We start from the raw sequence: 22,427 nt of genomic DNA, 5'->3' as shown, positions 1-22,427 counted from the left end.
CTTCTTTAAATGTTTGGTAGGATTCACCAGTGAAGGCATCTGGTCATGGACTGGTTCTTTGTTGGGAGATTTTTTATTACTGATTCAATCTCCTTACTTGTTATTGGTCTGTTCGTATTTTCTAATTCCTCATGATTCAGTCTTGGTAGTGTGGGTTTTTTTAGGAATTCTTCCACTTCTTCTAGGTTGTCTGATTCGTTGGTGTATAATTGTTCATAGTAGTATCTGATGATTCGTTGTATTTCTGTGATATTAGCTGTAATATCTCCTCTTTCATTTCTGATTGTACTTATTTGAGTCTTCTCTCTTTTTTCTTGGTCTAGTTTTTTAGTCTTTGTCTAGCCTTGTCAATTTTGTTTATTTTTTCAAAACACAGCTCTTAGTTTTGTTGATCTTATCTATTATTTTTCTAGAGTCTATTTCATTTATTTCTGCTCTGATCTTTGTTATTTCCTTCCTTCTGCTAACTTTGGGCTTAGTTTGTTCTTCCTTCTCTACTTCCTTGAGGAGTAAAATTAGGTTGTATATTCAAAATATTTGTTTTTTCTTAATGTAGGCATGTATCTCTAGAAATCCTTTTATAACTGCTTTTGTGTGGCCCATAAGTTTTGATACGTTGTTTTTCCACTCTTGTTTGTTTCAACATATTTTTTTATTTCCCTTTTGATTTCAACTTTGACCCATTGATTGTTCAGAATTTTGTTGTTTAATTATCACATATTTGTGAATTTTCCAGCATTCTTTCTGTTATTGATTTCTAGTTTCATACCATTGTGGTCAGAATGATTTGATTGATATGAATGATTTGATTGATTTGATATGATGACTTGATATAATTTTAACCTTCTTAAGTGTGTTGAGACTTATCTTGTGACCTACCATATGATCCATCCTGGAGAATTGTCCATGTGCACTTGAAAAGAATGTATACACTGCTGCTGTTGGGTGGAATGTTCTGTATAGGTCTGTTAAGTACATTTGATCTAAAGTATAATTCAAGCCCAGTGTTTCCTTATTGATTTTGTCTGGATGATCTATCCACTGTTGAAAGTGGGATATTGAAGTCCCCTACTATTATTGCATTACTGTGTATTTCGAGCTTGAGATCTATTGATATTTGCTTAATATATTTAGGTGCTCCAATCTTGTCTGCATATATATTTACACTTGTTATATCCTCTTGATGAATTGACCCCTTTATCATCATATAATGACCTTCTTTGTCTCTTGTTACTGTTTTTTACTTAAAGACTATTTTGTCTTATATATGTATAACTACTCCTGCTCTCTTTTGGTTTCCATTTGCATGGAATATCTTTTTCCATCCCTTCACTTTCAGCCTATGAGCATCCTTAATGCTGAAGTGAATCTCTTATAGGCAGCATACTGTTGGCTCTTGGTTTTTTATCCATTCAGCCATTCTGTCTTTTTATTGGAGAATTTATTACATTTAGATTTAAAGTAGTTGTTGATAGGCAAGGACTTACTATTTCCATCTTGTTAATTGTTTTCTGGCTGTTTTGTGGTTTCTTTGTTCCTTTCTTCCTCTCGTGCTGTCTTCCTGTGTGATTTGCTGATTTTCCATAGTGATATGCTTTGATTCCTTTCTCTATGCCTTTTGTGTATGTACTATACATTTTGCTTTGTGGTTACCATAGACTTACATAAAACATCTTACAGTTGTAACAGTCTATTTTAAGCTCATAACTTAACTTTGACCTCATATAAAGACTACCTTTTTGGGGCCAGCTTGGTGGCATAGTGATTAAGTTTGGCATGCACTGCTTCAGCAGCCCAGGGTTCACAAGTTCTGATCCTGGGCATGGACCTACATGACTCATCAAAGCCATGCTGTGACAGTGAGCCACATACAACATAGAGGAAGATTGGCACAGATGTCAGCTCAGGGCTGATCTTCCTCAAGCAAAAAAGAGGAAAATTGGCAACAGGTGTTAGCTCAGGTCCAATCTTCCTCACCAAAACAAACAAACAAACAAAACTACCTTTTTACTCACAGCTTTCCACATTTTATGCTTTTGATGTCACAATTTACATCTTTTATATTGTGTATCCATTAGCAAATTATTGTATCTAAAGTTTTTTAATATTTTTGTCTTTTGATTTTATACTAGGTTTAAGCAATTGACACACCACCATTATAGTATTAGAATATTCTGAATTTAATTATATGTTTACTTACCAGTGATTTTTATACTTTCATACATTTTCATGTTACTAATGACCATCCTTTCATTTCTGCTTGAAGAACTCCCTTTAATATTTCTTGCAAAGCAAGTGTAGAGGTGATGAACTCCCTAAGTTTTTGTTTGTTTGGGAAAGTTTTTCTCTCGCCTTCATTTCTAAGGATAGCTTCACCAGGTAAAGGATTCTTGGCTGGCAGTTTTTTTCTTTCAGCACTTTGAATGTATCACCCCACTCTCTCCTGGACTGCAAGGTTTCTGCTGAGAAATCCACTGATAGCCTTATGGGGATTTCCTCATATACAAAGAGTTTCTTCTTTCTTCTTGCTTTCAAAATTCTCTCTTTGTCTTTGATTTTCTGAATTTTATTATAATGTGTCTTGGTGAGACCCTCTTTGGATTGAATCTGTTTGGGGACCTATAAAATTCATGTACCTGGGTATCCATTTCTCTCTCCAGATTTGAGGAGTCTTCAGCAATTATTTCTTTAAATAAACTATCTGTCCCTTTCTGTCTCTGTGTCTCTTCTCCTTTTGGAACTTCTGTAATGTGTATATTGTTTCACTTAATGGTATTCCATAATTCACATAGGCTTTCTTTGCTCTTTTTCATTCCTTTTTCTTTTTCTTCTCTGACTAGATAATTTCAAATGATCTGACTTTGAGCTCACAGATTCTTTCCTCTGCTTGATTCAGTCTGCTGTTAATCCTCTCTATTGGGTTTTCTATTGCATTTCATTCACTGTATTCTTGAATTCCAAATTTCTCTCTTTTTTTATGATTTCTATCTCTATTTTGAACCTATTGTATTTTGCTCATGTATTTTTTTTCTGATTTCATTGAGTTGTCCGTGTTCTCTTGTAGCTCACCAAGATTACTTAAAACAATTATTTTGATTTTTTTATCAGACAATTTGTAAATCTCCATTTCTGTGAGGTAAGTTACTGGAAAATTATTGTGTTCCTTTGCTGGTATCATTTTTCCTTGATCTTTCATGGTCCTTGAAGTATTAAATTGCTGTCTTCAAATTTGAAGAAGCTGTCACCTCCTCCAGTCTTTACTGACAGGTTCAGGAGAGAAATACCTTCACCAGTCAGTCTATTTAGGGATGCTGAGGCTTTCTCACACCGTTTGTGTGCATGCACCCATACCACACTGTTTGTTCCCTTTGGACGGGAATTCTTAAGATTGTATGCCTTCTCTCAGTCCTGCAAGGCCTGATTGGGTGCTGAGAGCCTCCTGATTGTTTTCCCTAGAGTGACAGCTTCAAGTGCTCAAGTTTGTGAGCCTTTTCCCAATCCCGCAGCCATCTGCAAAGGTTTGCACTCACCACCTATATTGCCAGCACTTGGAGCTGGCCGTGTGGAAGAGGGATGTTTGGGGTTGAAATGCACAGATCATTGGAGGTGCCTATGGGTCAATTAGGTGGACCACAGGCAAGGTGTCCCCATCAGCTTGTTGGCAGGCTTCCTGATGAAGTCTGTGAAGCATTTAGTAGAATGAACCACAAAGTGGTTAGTAGCATCCTTTTGATGAGTTCTGAGCCCTAGTTCCTATGCTCCCAGCCTCTCCCACCCCCTCAACTGTGAAATCACCTCAGTATTCTGGGTGGGGTAAGAAAGAAGTGGACCTCTTGGGCAGCATCCTGCACAGCTGGAGAAGTGGGTGCTCACTCACACACTATCGCTCTCCCCATGGGAGAAATCGCAGGTCAGTGGGGTCTCTCTTGGCACTGAGCTGTGCCACGTTGGTGGAAGGGTGATGTGGGTAAACTAAAATTGTTCTTCTTACCCTCTTCAACGCATCTAATCTTGGATTTTTTTTTTTCCTCCAACAGTGTGCTGAAACTTCTCCACTGGACTGCTGTACTCCCATAAAAGTACTTTTATCTGTGGGTGATTGTAAAAATCATTGTCCTCTGAGGGGATGACAGTAGGAAACTCCTATTCTGCCATCTTGCTGATATCACTCTCCTCAGAATTTGTTTTAGATTGTATGATTCTCACTTACATTGTAAGTGGCTTCTGCATTTCTTTAGGTGGGGAGATTGGATTTATGCTTGGGTTCTAGGAGACCCTAAACTCTTCTTTACTGTTCATGAGATAAAGATCAACTGGCTTTATGGACTTATGGACCTCCACTACTGTCATTTCAAGGACTCTTTGATAATTAACATTTTCAACTATTCTTCTTGAAAGTTCTATCACTCTCATCTTTCTTACATCCACGCTCTCATTTCTGCTTCTTTTCTCTCTCTTTCAAGATAATGTAGTAGTTAAAAGCTAGGGCTTTGTGGTTAGCCTGCCTGGGAATCCAATCCTTTGCTACCTACTAGCTTTGTGATCTCACTTACTCTGAGCATCAGTTTCCTTTCTGTTAGATGGGAAGATGTTGATATCTGGTCAAGTGGATTAAAGATTAACTGAGATAATGCTTGGAAAATGCTTAGCATAGTAACTGACACATTCTAAGAGCTCTGCGTTGATTATTTATTGTTCTTTCTCATGTAGAGTCATAGGCATTTGTCATTCATAATGACTCCCCCCACCCCCATCTGTTATAGGGTTAGCTACAACCTGCAACAAAGACAAATAGTATATCAGAAGCCTAGTCAATAAACAAGTTAACTTCCTGGAACCACTTAAAATCAGAAATGATGGGCTTCCTCACAGAGCCTAACACTGGCCCAATTCTGAATTGGAGTATAAATGGCTCTGGCTATGGGAATCATAGAGCTGAGTAGATAGAGCCAAAAGCCAAATAATTTCTTCATCTACAAAATGACAAAATTTTATATGATCCTTTGATTTTGGCTCATGATGTTTTCTTTTTCCTTCTTCCTAAATATGCTCCTTCACCAAATCCTATCTTCTTCTTTTGCTCCACACTCTTTCCTCTGAGGTCAGTCCTCATCCAGGGCTCACTTCCAGACCCTTGGCTCCTGAATCTGTTGCTCCAACCCCAATCTCTTTCCAAGCCTCCAGTTTCAAATTTCCAGTTGTGGGATGTTTCCACCTAGATATCCTACCAGCACCTCAAACCCAGCAAGTAGAAAACAGCTCATTATCTACCCACACACACCAGCTTCTTTTTCCATTCATGGCACCCTCATACTCCTTGTCACTGTGTCTGGAAAACCTCAGCCATCTCTGTCCCCACCTGCACCCCTCAATCTATTCTGTAGCTAGCAAATACCTGCTTTTTCTTTCTTTGTGCATCAATTGCCCCTTACTTTCAATTTGCTCTCTCAGCCCTATCTGGCCTTTCTTACCTCCTTCCTAGACCCCTCATACCAGCCCTCTAACTCATTCCCTTGGCTCCAGCCAGTCGTTTGTCCAATCCAGCCTATATTCTGCCACCAGACTGACCTTGGACCCAGACACACCTCTGTTTCAAAATCTTTCATCTTCCTCATTGCCTATGAAGCAAAGTGCACTGTCTCTTAACACAAACCTCCTCAATTCCACTTCAACTCAACTCTCTCCCTCTGATTTTCCACAGACAGCCAAATAAGCATGACCCCAGTCTCCAAACATGTTTTGTCCTTGTTGCCTTGTGCCTTTGCAACCTCCTCTCTCAAATCCAACCTCATCCCCACCTCCTGTTTATTCTTCAAGGCTGAGCTCAGGTCCCTCCCCTTTCATGAAGTACTCCTTCATTTTCCACTCAGAAATAATCCCTTAGAAGGTCTCATTCCTCTCAATCTCCAAAGCTCTTTGCCCTGCACTTGGATACTTTCAAGAATTTAATTCAACAAACACAAATTGAACACAAATGAAATGAATGCCACAATGAATGAAATGCCTGGATGCCACAGGAAGGGAGAGGAGGAGAGAACAGTTCCTCTTCTCTCAGCATCTTACAGTCATCAGACCCGCAAGTCAAAAGCTCCGAAAATAGCAAAGCTATGATGGCGTTATGAAGAATGTGTTATTAGAGTAAGGAATTACTCAGCACCCCTTTGTCCCCCTACACTCCCAGTGCTAAGTCCCTCCATCTTATAGCAGGGTTTTCAAACTCTATTGCAAGAAGCCCAGGTTTTGTGAGAGCTTGCCAAGGTTCTACGGGGTCACGTTGGAAGTAGAGGTAGGCTTTGGATATTTTGTGAGATTACATCCTTTTATTATGCTTTATGAATTGTGATAAGATTATTTCTGGATGCAACTCCTTTCTCTGCCCTTATTCAAATTACACCTATAAATACCTAGATAATGCTTATTTTCCCCGAAATACAGACTAGGCCAGAGAAGGAGTTCAACAGAACTGTCACCAAAAAGAGGAAAATGCATTAGATTTGTCATATTGTGATTTAGGTAATAAACAATATAAAATGGAAAAGAAAATGTAACTATAACCCCTCAGAACCTCTATTCTCAACCTGAATATATCAGTATTTCATTTTTATCATGTTTTCTCAGATGCCCCTCTCATCTCCTCCACCCCAGCTCCACCTGTCTGTGTTGCTAAATTAACCACTGCTCCCTGTTCCCTCATAAGATATGCCACAATGCCAGTGAAGCTGGGCAACAAGGAAGCTACTCACTGGCACATTTACATGCTGCTTCTTTTTCGTTTTTACTGTAAATTATTGCGTTGAGATTTATATACGTTTACATGAATAAAATATACACATAGAGCTTAATAAATAATCAGAAAGTGAACTCCTGTGTAACCCTCCTTGACGGCTCATTGCCAGTACCCAGAAGCCTCCCTGTGCTCCCCAATTACAGACACACCCAAGCCCCTGTAGTAATCTATCTGGGCTGCCGTCACAAAACACCACAGACTGGGTTGCTTAAACAACAGACACATATTTCCCACAGTTCTGGAGGCTGGAAGTCTGAGACTAGGGTGCCAGCAAGGCTGGGCTCTGGTGAGAGACCCTTTCCTGGCTTGCAGATGGCCCACTGTGTCCTCACATGGCCGAGAGAGGAAGAGGAAGCAAGCTCTCTGGTGTGTCTTCTCATAAATCTATCATGAGGGCTCCACCCTCATGACCTCATCTACACCTGGTCACCTCCCAAAGGCCCCACCTCTTCACAACATCCCATCGGGGGTTAGAGCTTCAGCGTGACTTGCGGGAGGATGAAACGCTCAGCCCATAACACCCCCAGAGATAGTCACCCGTGTATACATTGCCAAATGGCATCAGAGTTTAGTTTTCCCTGCTTTTCAACCTGAAATAAATGTGATCACCTTATATTCTTTGTCTTGCTTCTGTTGCTCAGTATTTTGTTTTGAAGATTTACTCGTATTGTTTTGTGTAGCTATAAGCTCGTCCACTGTCGTTGTGTGTATTTTGTTGTTTGACCACGTTAGAATTCAAGTATCTATTCTAGAGGTGGTGAGTATTTGGATTGAGGTGAGCAGGCTGCCATAAGCATGCTTTTCACATGCGTGCACCCCGCTGCACATTAACCTAAGTTTCCCTGGATGCGTTCCTAAGAGCAGAACTGCGGGACCACGGAGTGTGTGTATCTTCAGTCCCACCAGATGACGCAAGCTGCTTTCCAAAGACGTGTTAGCAGTTCACAACTTTCATCAGAGTTCCTGCTGCTCCCAAGCCTTGCTCACGATCAGCATTTTCAGAAGTTTTAGTTTTTGCCTCTCTCATGTATAATGGTATCTCACTGTGGTTTTGGTTTGCATTTCCCTGATTACTAATAAAGTTGAGCCTCTTTTCATGTGTATCAGCCATCTGGACTTCCTCTTTGGGTTTATGCCTGTCCAGTTGTTAAGCCCGTTTTTTATTAGGTTATTTCTTTTTCTTATTGATTTGGTTAAGTTCTTTATATATTTGACATCCTAGTCTTTTGTCAGTTTGTCGCAAATATCTTCTCCCACTTTATGGCTTATCTTTTCACTCGTTTTATCATGTACTGCACACTTCTGCTCCCCCTCATTGAGTTCTATGCTAACAACTGGAATTGTCCCCAAGCCTGTTTAGACTGGTTGTAATTGCTATTTTGTTTCCATAAAAAAGTACATTGAATGTTTTGGGAAAACTTTATACAGATTAGTTATTTAAATATATTTATATAGACAGTTATGTTGATATAGAGATAGACATATGGAATTAGATGAGGCAAAGTAATTATAAAAGAAGTGAGTGAGAATGGACAAGAATTTTGCATTCATTTTTATTCAAAAGTATCTCTAAGATCTCATTCCATGTTAAAAACCCTGAAACTAGAATTTGTAAATGATATATCTTGGGTGTGGTTTATGCAAGGGAGACCATGCTGAACTCCACTCAGCAAACCTATACACAAAAAAAAAGACCTGAAGATTGGTGATTAAATGTAGATTTAAATATTTTGAGTTAAATTAAAATATAGTATAGAAGCATCAAATTTTAGTAATTCCTGACTTTAACTCATTTTTTAAATTAATTATTCAATGATCGGTTTCATTCAGACCAGTAAGAGGTCTACAAGCCAGCACAAATTATGCTTTACCGTTATTTTATATACCAAATTAAAAACATTAACACATAAATATTCTAGTATGTGCCTTTTTTATTGTGATAAAATATACATAACATAAGATTAACCATTTCGAAGTGTCCAGTTCAGTGGCATTAAGAACATTCACACTGTTGTGCTGCCACTACCATCATCCATCTCCACAACTCTTTTCATCTTCCCAAACTGAAACTCTGCCCATTGAACACTAACTGCCCATTTCCTTCTCTCCCAGCTCCTGGCAACCACCATTCTACTGTCTGCCTCTCTGAACTGTCTACTCTAGCTATGTCATATCAGTGTAATCATACGTATTTGTCCTTTTATGTCTAGCTTATTTCACTGAGCATAATGTCCTCAAGGTAGCAGCATGTGTCAGAATTTTCTTTCCTTTCTCAGGGTGAGTAATACCCCATCGTATGTGTATATCACATTTTGTTTCCATTCATCCTTCAATGGACACTCGGGTTGTTTCCACCTTTCGGCTACTGTGAATAATGCTGCTGTGAACATTGGTATACAATTGTCTGAGTCTGTGCTGTCAGTTCTTTTGGGTATATACCCAGAAGTGCAATTTCTGGATCATATGGTAACCCTTTGTTTAATTTTTTTCAGGCATGCCATACTTCAGTATTTGCTTTTAATATGAAGACTCTATAATTTCAGAAAATATGTAAATCCCCATCCCACAGGCTCTAGCCATATACGCCATATTGTTTCTTGAGTTCCTTAGAAACTAGTCTTGGATCATAGAGCAACCTGGTGCCAAGCTGGAAGGCATCCTAGAGGTCATCTAGGCCAATCTCCTCATCTTTTAAAAGTGAATAGGGCAATCCAGAGAGCTGAAGTGGCTTGCCTACAGCCACACAGTCCGTTGGGAAGAGAATCAGGGCAGAGCCTAGGCCACAGCCAGTACTGTGTCCATTGGACCACAGCAGGTGCACCTGAGGAAGCAGGTGCCCAAACCCCTCTAATCACAAGGGATACATGGTGCCTGCAGAAAGAAGTGCTTTGGATTGAGCTTGCCCTCACCCAGCCTGGTTGCAGGACTAAGTTGCTGCCTCATTGCACAAGTCAACTTTCCCAAGGCTTGGATGCTGGGCCTGGTGAATGCTCTTCTGGCCCTGTCAGCCACCACACCCAGGGCCCACCCTACATCGCCTGGTGCCAGTCAGCCAGTCCATCCCAGGAGGCCAGGTCCAACTGCACAGCCTGTTTCCTTGTTTTCCTTTAGGGTGTCTCCCACCCTGCCTGCTGGTCTATATTATACTTCGTCAGTGGTCCATCCTCCTGCCGAGTCTGAAATATACACACAGGAGCTTGTAGAGGGTTCGCTGTTTCTTTGTCACTGTCTCAGTGGTGGGCTGAGCCGGCACCTGACAAGATGTGAAATAAGCGAAGCGGTTTTGCATCTCCCACTTCATTTTCTCTCCTCCCCACTTAGGCTGTCTTCTCCAGATTCCCGAGACTCTGAGGTCATATTCAGGATGTCAGGAGCTTCCCACTGCAGCACCTAACCTCGACAGGATCACCACAGATGGCACCTTTTCCTCCAAACTCATCCCTTTGAAACTGACATGCTCCTTGTCTCCCTCACTCTCAGTGAGCTGCCCTCCTGGAAAGCAGACCAATACAATAGTAATGAAACTATCTTCCACATTGTCAAGTGGGCTTTGCTGTACGAAAATCAACGTCTTGTCCATTATCTCCAGTGATCCCAACCTCAGTCCTGTAGAAATATGTGAGGAAAAGATGAAAATCTTCATTTCATTGTTGAGACCACTGATGCTCAAGAAGGTAAGCAATTTGCCCAAGAGCTCACAACTCAGACTCCGGACCTCAGAGTACTTTCATGCTTTATCACAGAGCTCTAGGGGGGGTGATATCAGACAGTACATAAATGGATAAATCCCCACAGAATATAAACATTTCAACACAGGGCTCTTGGCGGTGTAATGGTTTGCCAAAGGAGTGGCTTTTAAGCTGAGAACATCAGAGACCTGGGAAGACTAGTGAGCCCCAATAGGAGGGTCCTTTTATAAGGCCTTTCAAATCCCGCCATGGCAGTTGCCTAAGACTCAGGAAGTCAGAGCGTCACACAGGGCAATAGCCTCGTGGGGGAGTGCCCGGCCCTGAGCAGGATGGATTCCAGGCCCCAAGTGACAACGTAGATGATGAGGGCCCCAGGTTGAGGAAGACAGAGACTGCACGTGCAGAGCACACGCTCTGCTTCTGTGTGTTCTTGCCGGCTGATGGGCTGTGCACCCGCCTGCTTGTGTCCAGTCTCCCCCAGCCCTCCCTATGAGTGTGCAAAGCAGCAGAGGTGAGCAGAGGCCATGGGAAGGTGTCAAGAGGACAAAAGTCACATCTCCTCTCCCAACCCAAGAAATCCTCTTCCTAATGCAGCAGAAGGCAGAGATGGGGGTGTAGCAGCCAGTGCGGGCTGCAGGGCCCTGTCCAGCTGCACTTCTCTGCAGGAGGGGCTGGTCACCGGAAAGGCACTATGATGCTCTGGGAAGTTAGCATGCATGTCGTCAGGCGCACACACTGCTTGTCTCTCCCAGCTGGATGGAGCATCACCGAGCCTCAGCTTTCGCAACTGAAATGAAGGTAACCCCCCGAAGGAGGCTGTGAGGCTGAGAGAAGCAATGGGTATGGGCCTGGAATGAGGTGCGCGCTGGGGCCTTCAAGGGACGCTTCTTTCAAAAGACTGTTAAGAAGGTTGCCTGGGTTAAAAGAAGGGCTCTCTGGGAGGGAGAACACCGTCACTGGCTAACAGATGAACAGGAAGTCCGTTTTTCCGATGAACCTCCAGGCAACAGCCAAGTAGTGCTTTCGACTGGAGCAGCACATTCCAATCACCTGGGTCCGCCTTTAAACTACTGCCGGCCAGGCATTCCCTCAGAGACTCCGACGTATCGTCCAGCTGGAGGCCGAGGTCCTGGATAAGGAGGGAAAGCTTCCCCAGGTGGTTCTAAGGTGCAGCCCAGGTGAGGCCCACGCCCTGTGTGAACTGCCTGCAGGATGGTACGGTCTAAAGGACTGAGAAGATGGGAAGCACAGGCCATGCTCCCAGGCTCAGGGGGCCCACGCGGGAGAGCCTGGCCGGCGAGGGCACTGGGGCACCCTGAGGGAAAGGAGGCGGCGAATGGAAGCCCAGCAACATTCCAGGCCTACTTCCCTGCAGCCTTGCTGGGATCTGCAAAGCCTTTCTGGGCACTTAACGATGGGGGACCTGGGGCTTAGCGTCCAGCAGGGAGGAGAAAAACAGGCAGGTTAATTTTCTTCTTATAATACAAGAGAACGAGATCAATTTATACCCATATTAATGTTGCCACATGAAATTAAAGACTTGTTCCATGTTTCATATTCATACAGCACTTTGACAGTTCACAAAGCGCTTTGACATCTGTTATCTCAGCCGAATCTCCCAGTGGCCTCGAGAGAGGCAGGACACACACCGGCATCCCCCTTCATCACAGAAGAGGACAGAGAGGCTCAGATGATTAGGGGCAGGCCTAGGTCCATGACCCTTCAGAGGCAGAGCTGGTCAGTGGGCCTTTCGATGCGCTGGTGCTTTCATGAGGCCAGAGTGCTCCTGGAGTCATCGCCCCCGGGAGCCTTCAGTCACGGTGACTTCTACCAAGAGTCAGGTGGCAATGTGACCACGCTCACTCACACAGCTGAGAGATCAGCCTGGTGTGCCCAGGACTTCCCAGGTCTCGCAGGGAACACAGTTGAATATTTTCAACTATTTGATACATTTGAAGACACACAAAAAGGAATATGTGTTTTCCAGTAAATTATTGAGATACTCTTATGCACATATAAAGAGTTTCCAAATTACACCCTGATATCTAGACAAATCTTTCCTTGGGAATATGATCTATTTATAATCAATACAGAGTGACAATAATTGAAGATTATTGTATAAGCTACCTTATTGTACCTACGTGTATTTCATTTTTACATTTTTGCCCTAATTGGGTCTTTTATTTACAAATAAAGTGTTTTATAATATCTGTGTTTGGCTTATTTGTTAATTCTTTGTTTGTGAAAATGAAAAGATCCTGCTAGTGTTTGTCTCTCAGTTAAACCTTCTCTGGAAGCTGGGCTGTTCAGGTCACAAGGACCATGACTGGGGACAGCAGTTCTTACCTGTTTTGAGCCGTGGCGCCTTTGGCTGTCCCTCGAGGCCTGCAGTCTTCTTCTCAGAAGTGCTCTTAAACATAAAAAAGGAAACAAGGTCGTTGAAATACGCTTACCAAGGTATTAGAACCGGTTTGTGCTATAGTATTTCCTTCTTAACACCTTAAATAACAAGATCTAGTGCCAGGTCTCGTAACCACTGTGACTGTGAAATGGCGATGACTATAAATGACATCGCAAGACACCTGCAGGAACTGTAGTGTGAGATGGAAATATCCGACTTCTGTTGGCGACAAGTCACCAGAACTAGTGATATTACTGTGGTTTGTTGCCTGCACTCATAAATGAAGGAAATGCTGAATTTCAATCAGAGATAGTACAAATATAGATGTAATCTTTTTTCTCATCCAAGGGCACAAACCCCTTGATATCACGTCAAGAATCCTGCCCTAAGGGATGCACCATGTACCTAGCTGGTGAATCCTAATCACATCGCAAGTTCCTGGGGTACCATTTCCCTGAATGTGTGTCTTGGAGTCCTAGTTTTAGGAAACATTAACAGCTGTCTGTAAGGGGTTGAATCGTGTCTTCCAAAATGTTCAATATGTTGAAGTCTGTACTCCTGCTACCTGTGAATGAGACCTTACTGGGAAACAGGTCTTTGCAGATGTAATCAGGTTAAGACGAGGTCATCCTCAATTAAAGCAGTGCTAATCCAACATATCGGGTGTCCCTGTAAGACAGGAGAAGAGACACATGGGAAGAATGCATGCGATGACAGAAGCAGAGACTGGAGCGATGCGTCCACAGTCACGGAACACCAAGGACCGCCGGCAAAACCAGAGGCTCAGGAAAAGTGCAGCACAGATCCTCCCTCGAAGCCTTCAGAGACAGCACGGCGGGTGCCTGCCCCCCCACCCCCACCCCAGTTCTGAACGCCCAGCCTCCAAGACTGACAAAGTAAGTGCCTGTTGTTTCAAGACACCCAATTGTGACATTCTGCCTCAACAGCCCTGGGAGACTCCCACACCCTGCTAGAAAAAAAGGTTGGAGGTCAACAAGATGGGGAACCCACGAGCATTCAGTCTCTCTTTTGGAGATATATGACGCAGCCTAGAATATCAGAGATTCTGAGAAGATGCACGATAAAGTACTAGTTTAACTCAGAGTGCCCCTCAAATTTATTTAGGCAAAAAACACCTTGTTTGTGGCACAGCTAAGTAATGATGTATAGTGGAATACTAGATGTCCCAGAAGTACAAAAAACAACAATCAAATTTATAAAGAGACTGAAAACCACATAGAAAAGCGTGGGGCAGTGGCGCACTGACAGCCGCTGGAGTCCCAGAAGCAGAGAAGGATGGGACAGACCATGCCTCAGAGATGGCTTCATTTCTGCCACCCATTTTTGCACGTAAGGAACCTGAGGCTTAGCTAAAAAAATTGTGTTTGCCAAAATGCAGATGACACAGCCCCAGTGTTTGCATGATTGGAAGACAAATTTATCATTAGACACCGAATTCTTTTGGTTGGAGTCATAAGAATTTCTTTCTGAAGAAATCCGTCCTATCAACCTAAACCCATCCTGTCTAAAAGTTGGGTTTTACCTTCCTAACAATTAACCAAATTTCTGCCTCTGGAGACAGGTATTTTGAATTATGCATGGGGCCCACTAGCGGAGTTTTCCGAGCTCAATCTCCGCTCCAGCACCGTGGCAGCCCCTCAACAGCTTCCCTCCAGGAGACAGGCAGCAGCCTCCCCCGCGCTCTGCCTGCGCCCTCGCCCCGGGGGCGGCAGCACAGTGACGGCGCAGCAGGTGTGCGGGGCGTCTGAGAAGACCTCGGGCTCTGGGGGCTTCAGGGCCGTGACCGAGGGGGCACAGTGTCTCAGGTCAGGCTGTCTGGGGCAGATCCCGGGACCGGGAGGCTCGTCTGGAGCGGTCGTTATTGAGAGAGCGTCCTTAGGAGAACTTAGGAGGAGGGGCGGGAAGCAGGACAGGAAGGGGGGCTCCGCCCTGAGACACTCCCTTCTCCCCGGGATCCTTCCGTTTTAACCTTTGCTCATGTATTTGCCTAATTCCAGTTTTTAAGCCACCAAGTCGTGGTGCGTCGAGCCAGCTCGCGCAGGCTCAGATGAGATTGTCAAATATCCAGAAATTTTGCGAGCCGGTTGATAAACTATTGGCGGTTTGAAATTGGCCACAGTGGGAGTATTTTTATGCGCTGGGAATCAGCAAACGTTACACGTGAGGGCTGTCTTGTATTTTCCCGGGAGAGCCGGCCTCCCGCTTCCCCACAGTCCGCTCGCCTCGCGGAGGTCTTTGCTCCCCTGCAGCGCGCTCCGAGATTCGTGCGAGGCCGACCTCCGCGGCCCCTCCGTCCCTCTCTGGAGCCCGCTGGGTCCATCACCTTGCTGTGAGAATCGGGGTCCTTTATTCCTAACATAGCCCTTTTGTGAGCTGTTCCCACTTGGAGTGCAAAGGGAAAATGAAGCCCTTATTGCCAGAAACAGGGACGCTGAGGGACGTCAGGTGCTCCCCGGAGGCCGCGGGGCTGGGGCTTTCATCGAGGGTTCGCAACAGCGCCTCCCGATCGGAGAGAAGGCGCGGAGCGCAGGGCTCACTCCGCCGCCGTCTGCCCTCTTCTCGCAGTGTGGCCACAGCCCTCTGCCAGTCTGTGCCCACTTGGAGCCCGTCCACCCCTGGTGGGAGTGTCCTGATTTCGCTCCAGATGGTGGGAAGCCTGGCCAGCGGTGCAACTTTCCAGCTTCCGCCGCGGGGAGAATGAATGACTCTAATGTGCGTCTCTTTAGCCACTTGACTCGCTGCCCCTTCTCCCTTCATTCTTGACACTCGGCCAAGATACCCTCCTGATTTTCTCATCACCACCCTGGAACAGCCCTGGAAATCAGCTGTCTCCCACTCACCAGAACAACTACGAATTGACGCCAGATGAATGGAAAAGAAGAGTGATTTAATTCCTTTTTCAGGCAAAATGTGCAGTAACAAGGAGCTGGTTAGACCTGTTGAAAATTCTTGCGGGCTAGCCATTCGTGAGTCATATTTACATGACCCTGAATTGCCTGGTTTGGGGCTAATTGCACGGTTTGGCCTGCTGCCTCTACATTTGGCTCGATTTGGCTCTCGAGGCCCTTAAAATAATGATCTGAGGCCACTGGCCCATTCAGATCATGGGGCAGCAAAATTAAAAGGAAAGCAACTGGCCAAATTAACCGACAAAAAGACCAATTTGATGCTGCATGGGAAATATAATCTATATAAATTTGGGGAGATAGACTAGTTTAAAACATAAAATTGTTGATATTTGACTATTTTAATCTTTAAAAAATGGTAGTTTAATATAGTTCAACCTAATACTATGTCCCCTTGATTTTCGAGTAATTGCTAATTTAACATCTCAAGATTGCCTGGGCGGGGAAAGCACTGCCAGTCAGCAGAAGAAGGAAATAGATCATCTCTTCTACGTCTTGCTGAGGTTCTGGCACATTCTTCAACTCAAGTATAGTGCAGGGCGAAGAGCTCTGGTTAAGACTGGGAGACCTATATTTCAGCCCCAGTTGACTTTTTGTATGGCCTTAGACAAGCCATTTCTCCTTTAAGCCTCAGCAATATCATAAACATTCTTGTGACGCCAAAATGAGTTGATGGATGGCAACACTGTCTTTTAAAGTGAAAATTACTACATAGATAATTTATAAAGGCTACACCCATGGTGGTGATCCACCCCTATCGATGTGTGAGTGTGCTACTCCCTCAGGAGAGAATAAATTTTGAAGGCAATCGTAAGTGATTACCCCTTTGTTCCAGTGTCATTTCTGATAGCAAACAATGCCAAAACAGTAACAAATTGCCATTGTATTTTCCATTAGTCACCAGAGTGTAGAAGATTTGATAAATAGGGAGAAAACACATTGGCTCTTTGAGGTGGGAAATCCGTGTTATTGACGTTAGCAAATTACATTTCTTTGCAAAAGATGGTGTCACGGTTCTTAGAGATTATTTGCATGGCTGCCAAGACATTAAAAAAACAAAAAAACTCCAAGGATCTTTTAAAGGCCACCCCTGTGAGATGAGCAGCCTGGTGTCTGTCCCCAGCCCCCGTTGTTCCAGCATTTGTGCGACGTGCTGGGAAGCCTCTTGGGGTGAGCCTGTCTGTCCGAGAACAGACCACGACAGCTTCCCTCGTGCTCCCTGACCAACCTGGCAGCACCGCGGCTTGGGGCGCGGGCAACGAGGGCGAGGGCGGTCCTGCGGTCTCCTCTGCTCCTGTCCTTGTCTCTGCTTCCATATGCAGCTGCCCCCTGCTCTTCCGCCGCGGCGACAGCCCGGGCAGATGTCTCCTTCCGGGGCGGCTGCCAGCCCTACTCCACTGGCAGCTGTCGCGGCAGCCCCGGGGGAGCCGCGGGACGGCGGGCACCCACCCGTGAGCGCGGCACATGCGTAGACCGCCGCGCCCCTGGCGTCCGGCCTGCGGCACAGGAGGTTACCAGCTGGCACCGCTTACCACGACCCCTCTCCCTCCGCTAGGGAGGCATCGGTTCATTTGATCCTTCGCCTCTGAGTGGTCCATTCTGCTGTGAGCAATGCGGTGCTTTCCAGATACATACTTGTTTTTAAATTTTCCAGGCTGAGAGAATATTTTTGAAATTCTACTGCTGACCTTTCCAAAGTTTAAATGTGTTAGGCCTCAGATGTGGAGGAAACATTATTTTAAAGATGAAATAAAAGAATACCAAATCTTTGAGGACATTATGCTAAGTGAAACAAGCCAGTCACAAAAAGACAGCTACAGTATGATTCTGCCTATATGAGGCTCCCACAGGAGACAGAGAGGAGAATGCGGTGACCAGGGGCTGGGGAGGGAGGAATGGGGAGTTTCCATTTGGCAAGAAGAAAGAGTTCTGGAAATAGCTTGCACAACAATGTGAATATATTTAACACTACTGAATTGTGCACTTAGAAACTTAATATGATAAATTTCATGTTATGTATATTTTGCCACAATTAAAAATGTTTTTTTAATCTTAAGGAATATCAAATCTAGAAGTAATAAAGTTCATTGAGTTACATATATCAGAGGGGCTAGAAGTGAGGAGGCGTGAAAAAGAATCCTTCAGATAGAAATGTCCATAATCATCCAAAATAAATTGTCCCATTTTTACCAATTGGAAATTTTCTCTAGGGAACCTACCATTCCTAATTGCATTTATAGAATTATTATAAAAACACAAAGCCAAAAAGAAGGTAGATGCTATGGTCTGAATGTTTGTGTTCCCCCAAAATTCATGTTGAAATCCTAACCCTCAAAGGTGATGGTGTTACACGGTGGGAGTCGATTACGTCATGAGGGTGAAGCCCTCATTAATAGCATTAGAGCTCTGATAAAAGGGGCCCAGAGAGCTCTTACCCTCTTTCTGCCATGTGAGGACATCACGAGAAGTCTGCCGCCCAGAAGACCTCACCTGACCCTACTGGCACCCGGATCTCAGACTTCCAGCCTCCAGACCTGTGAGAAATCAATTTCTCTTGTCTATAAGCCACCCAGTCTGTGGCATTTTGTTATCGCAGCCCAAATGGACTAAGACAGTAGACATATAATAATATTATCTAACAACATTTTAATGGGGAAAAAAAATCAGCCCCTTCTCACAGTTGCTTCTCTTCCCCCACTGAGGGTTTGATTTAGAGATGGGACCTGAATCAGAAGTTTGGCTCACAATAGTTGTTCAATTTGTAACAGGACATGCCTCTTCATTCACAGAACAGATGAAAGGGTAGCCTAGTTTCTCATCTAGCTCTTTCTCCCTCAGGATCAAAATTATAGCTCTCCTCAATGCTGGATCGAGTCCTTTCATCTCAGTTTTGACCAAAATGGAAACCAGGATCATGAGAATTCCTCCAGGCTAGTATTAAAAGGAATTTCCCCTGCTCTGGCCAGAGTCTCGAGGGGGGGGTATCCTTCCTCAAGTGAGTAATCACAATTCCATGTGACAGAACAAACAGCATCTCCTTTTTTTTAAAACATGGAAGGAAATCATCTGAGTAAAACTGAGATGAAAGCCAGTCCACAACTCAGCATCCTGAGATGTTGTTTCTTGATATCAACTCTCTCGGAAGTTACTCCAAAACTGAGTCCCCTCAGAAGTTAGTGGGACTTCTTTGTTTGGATCCACATTTCAGGAAAGAAGCAAACAGACAAACAAACAAAGGCTCAGATGAAATCTAGACAGGTGCCAGACTGTCCTTGCTTCCACCCTAAACTGGCCACCGAACCCACTGCCTCCTCGGCCCGCACCTGCAGTTCCTAAGCGCACGCTGTTTGCAGCTGGGCTCCGCCCAGCAGCAGGAATGTGAGGGGCTGCCTGGCTGGGCCAGGAGGCTGCCTGCGTGTCCACCAGATCTTGCTGGGTGGTCATTTCTCTGCCCTGTTTCTGCTGTTCTCCAACTCAGCACTCCTCCTGGAATCCCAGGTTCTCACTCGCCAGCCAACCTCTGGTCCACGACCATCTTCGTGCCTTCATTTCTGACCATGCCAGGCCTGGGGGACCCTGTCTCCAACTTGATGGTGGGACTTTGGTGTTTCTCCAGACTCCATCCTCTCCTCACCTGCTTCGAAGCCCCAGCCTTGCTGTGACAGACCTGTCCCAATTCTACGGAGTAACTCTGAGAAGATGACCACTGTTCATAGTTTCTTGTTGCAGAGAGAGAAAAAATAGAGAGAAAAGGATGAGAGCGAGAGAGACACAGAGAGAGAGAGAGACTCTATGATAATGTTTTCCCCAAAATTCGTAGTTCAGTTAGAATTTACAAGGTACAAGTACAGAAACAGCGGTCAACAGAGTGAGTTCCCATGAATGAGCCCCAGCAACTAACCACACCCCCTCTCCTGCCCCCGTGGTAAATATCCATCCACTGTGTTCTCAACGAGCGCTGTGCATCCCCCTCATTCCACCACCTACTGCATGCACGTTGGTCTGTTGTGGGACTCCACGCTCCTTGAGAACAAGAACCCTCTCCTGGTGTATCCCCAGCACCTACCACAGAAGGTGAGATGGAGGAGCCATGCATCCAATACTATGGAATGAGTGAACGAGTTCAGAGCCTCAGGGAGGGCCTGCAGGAGCTGTGGGATGGGTAGTGCCAGTCCTGTCCATCATCCACGTGGCTGCAGCGGGCAGACTTAGGCTTTCCCTGGGAGGACCACAGGCCCAGGATCCATTAGCACCGTGTCACTTCTGTCAGGGCAAGGCCTCAGAGTTCCGTTTTCCTCCATGATGAGGTACAGGGCACTAGCAGATTTTCATGGCTGCCATTTTCCAGTAAATGGACCAAGTGCTCACTTACCCTCCTCCTCCTCTCCGATCTCATCCACCCCTCACTTCCAGAAGAGCAATCAGTCACATCGTGTGTACACTCTGCTAAAGAAAGTGGATCATTTATAAAGTGGGCTTATTCTCCAAGCACAGAAGCAGATTCCTGGGCATGTTATTTTGTTAAGTGTAATTAATAAAATGCTCTTCAGGCCAAACTGTCCAATGAAATAAGATCATCAACGGCCAGACTGGGCTGCTCAGACTGAAAATGAGTGGTCTTTATCCAGGCCCAGGTAAAGAACCATGTTGCTCAATGCCCTCCACATAAGGAAATGACCAGAATACAGGTTGGATTAGTAAGAAGCATGGAATCAAGATACCATTTCAATTTTCCCTTTTCTTTCTCTTGTTAACACTTGTTTTTAAAAAGTTTTCTGATTCTCCAGTTTAGCATTTGTGAGGCAGCATTTCCTGTCCTCCACGTTAGCAATCACGTACACAGGCCTGAGTGCTTACAAAGCGGTGCTCTGGGGGTGACACGGTGCGCAGGAGGCATTGTGGCGTAGCTGCTGCCACAGGGAGAAAACATGTCCCCTCCTCTCAGAAGGAGCCAACAGGAGGGGAGGGGAATGAGAAGGGCTAGGAAAAGGAGCGCTGACCTCTTAGTGACAATATTTTGGAATCATCTGTCTAGAGAACAGAGAGCACAAGACCTTTCACACTTGGCTTCCCAGGCAATGAGCACTTGGATTAACCTGTGTGTAAATGTTAAAAATGTTTTCAATGACTTTGAGACCGTCTTGTGATGCTACGCATAAATCAGAGAGCATTGCAGGAACCATGGCCTCATGATCTGAGTTCAAATCCTCCCAGAACATTCTGTAGACGCGTCACTTAAGTTGGAAAACACTGTTGCAATGCGGAAATCCCTTCCAAACCTCCACACAGTGTTGTTCATGGGGAGATCCAACCGTGAGTGGAAAAGATTTGAGCTCAAAGGATTTGGGGGCTGACGCTGCCTTCGTCTTCCCACGATGTAGCTGGCTGCCTGGCAGATAATGTGGCGGCAAGTGTCCCGCCTGCAGCTGGTCCAAATTGCTGTCGTTCCTGCTTTGAAACCTTGGCATGACCTCTAAGTTTCCCTCACTTTCTTCCCCCATCACCCAAACCATGGCCAAACCTGCTTTCTCATTTTTCATGTGGCTGCTTCTAAAATTCTGATGCTCAGACTCCAAGCAGGGAGAAGTACCTGCTGGGCAGACAGCACCTCCAGCCTTTCCATTGTTCTCCCAGTTCTGGCCCATCTATGGGGCCTCCTCCCACTAGGAAGTAGCTTTTTATCTTTGATCCAGACTAAAACCCTCGCACGGTTACCAAGGAAGGGAAAAGGCATAGAAATGGACAGGCTCTGCTTTCATCACAGGAAACTGGCACCTGAGCCGACCTCAGCCAGGCTAGAGAGCCTACGAAACTCAGGCTGGAGCACTGAATCATCTAAACACCCCCTCGCCTACACAGCTTCTTGACCCTGTCTTCTTCTGGGCAAGCATCCCCAGAAAGCCTCTTCCTCAGAAGGCCGAATCCTATTCCTCAGCGTGTTATTAAAGAACCAAGAGCCAGATAGCCGCACGTTCAAACTCTGGATCGGCCCTGGTTGGCTTTGGGCAACTTAATGCACCTCTCTGATCCCTCTGATCCCCAGAGATACAATGACAACCCTGATAGACACCCCCTGAAGGCACCTCCCACAGCACTTTGTCATCATGGCCATGCTGGTCACCTGCCTGTCTGCTCTCACGTGCACATGCGTCCCTGTGCCTTCCCTTCTCTTTTCTTCTTGGACTCCCTTGCCAAGTGGTTTCCGGGAGTGTGGACAAGCAAAAGGCCCTGGGGATTGGGAGGGGCCAGAGTTTGTCTCCCTCTTGCCTCGGACCACATCTCTGACAATAGCTCCATCTCCCACCAGACAGCCCCTCCCTCAGCAAGCCTAGACTGGTTCCCATTTCCAACCAATGTCCCAGCTTCTGGGCTCTAGTTAATACACTTCTGATGCTACGGCTGATTGAGGCTTCTTGCTTTATCAAGCTCTAATTTGCCTCACAAACCCCTATGTGCCTTCTTAGCTCTTCCCGTGTAATAAATTCCTTGTATTAAATTCTCTCTATTGAAAACATTTTGGATGACTTCTGTTTTTCGACTGGACCATGAGTGATGGACTGGCCCCTCCTTTCCCCCCTGATCTATGAATCCAGTTCGTTAGGCACCCACAGCTCCTGAGAACA

This window comes from Equus quagga, chromosome 15 (genome assembly GCF_021613505.1).
Source record: "Equus quagga isolate Etosha38 chromosome 15, UCLA_HA_Equagga_1.0, whole genome shotgun sequence".
In the NCBI taxonomy this organism is placed as follows: domain Eukaryota; kingdom Metazoa; phylum Chordata; class Mammalia; order Perissodactyla; family Equidae; genus Equus; species Equus quagga.
This window is presented reverse-complemented; position numbering follows the sequence as displayed.